Genomic DNA, 1419 nt, shown 5'->3' on the forward strand with positions numbered 1-1419 from the left:
TGAGTTTTATTTATTTATGGGCCATATAGTGGAGTCAATTTGAAAATTTGTGGTCCTTAGAGCAAGTCCAGCAGTGGAGGCCGGGCTCGGGCTGGAGGGGGTTTGGGTGAAAAAATAGTTTCCAGTAGAGCAGGCAAGCCCGGGCAGGAGGTGGACCCCAGTAGATTAGGCTTACCCGAGGGGGAGTTCAACTTGAGTTCAAGCCCGGGTTTGCTGACGTCAGCAACAACAACAAAATTTTAAAAAATCGAAAAAAATACAAAAAATTCAGATTTAAAAAAATAAATAAATACTTAGTCATATTTTTCACTTCCCATATCAAAACTCTATACAAATTTATCTCCTCATATCTTATGTGAATAGTTGTTGCCATGTCAATTGGTGGAAACACCACAACCTTTTGCAAGGGCAGCCACTATTCATGTGAATAGTAGCTGCCCTAGCCCCCCCTTGCCATGGCAAAGGATTCACTGCTGGAAGTATAGTTGTTTTAATATTTCTTGGTTGGATTGGCCCAACCAGCAATTTTCGTCATCTTGAATTGGGAGAGCAAGCATAGCAATGAGAAGTTCGCTCTAGGACCCCACCCCCTCGAGAGTATGATGTCGGTCGAGATGGAGCTGGGAGCCAACTTATACTTTCCTAGGGCTTGCCTTCAAAAATGAAAGAAAAGAATTCATGTACAATATTGCAACGTATAAATTACGTGAAGTTGGTCGCTAGGAGATGGTTGAGAATTTTCAGGTGTTAGGTGGTGTGTGGTGTGGAATTTGCTAAGGAGAGAGAGAGAGAGAGAGAGCCTGCTATGGCAAACTTTTCATGCATGGATTGAGCAGTTGTATCTAGATGGTCTGAGTCTTCCATAGAGGCCTACTATGAGCTGCACAATTTCTTTCCTACCAAATCAACCAAACAATATAAACAAAAAATCTCTTTATCCCTATCATTTGCCACTGCCAGGAGCACGATCCATAAATCTTGGCTTCTTCTAGACATAACAAATTTCGTGAAGAACCAATTTGTTAGAATAGCTTTATGTACTAGCGATAGGGTGGAGTTGTTTGAAGAACCACCTAATATTATTTCTAATTTATTTCTTGTGGATGCTTGTACTCGGGTCAGGTATTAAGCACCCCCAATATTTATTTTCGTCAATAAAATTCTCCTCATACCATGGAGATTCTCTAACAAAAAATAATACTAATTTATGAGTAATCCTTTTAATTCACTTGCAAAAAAGATATAGGGGTCAAATATGTTAAAGAATACGAGTCTAGCATCGGAAACTTGACTAAATAAAATACAAAATATAATGAATGGTTCTACTACTAATAATACCAAGACCTTTTAGATAAAACCTCACACTTATTGGGCTATGTAAGTTGTTAAGTTAAGGATAATATCAATGTTGCTAATAGT

The sequence above is a fragment of the Prunus avium genome, chromosome 7, assembly GCF_965620075.1.
Source record: "Prunus avium chromosome 7, drPruAviu1.hap1.1, whole genome shotgun sequence".
In the NCBI taxonomy this organism is placed as follows: Eukaryota; Viridiplantae; Streptophyta; class Magnoliopsida; order Rosales; family Rosaceae; genus Prunus; species Prunus avium.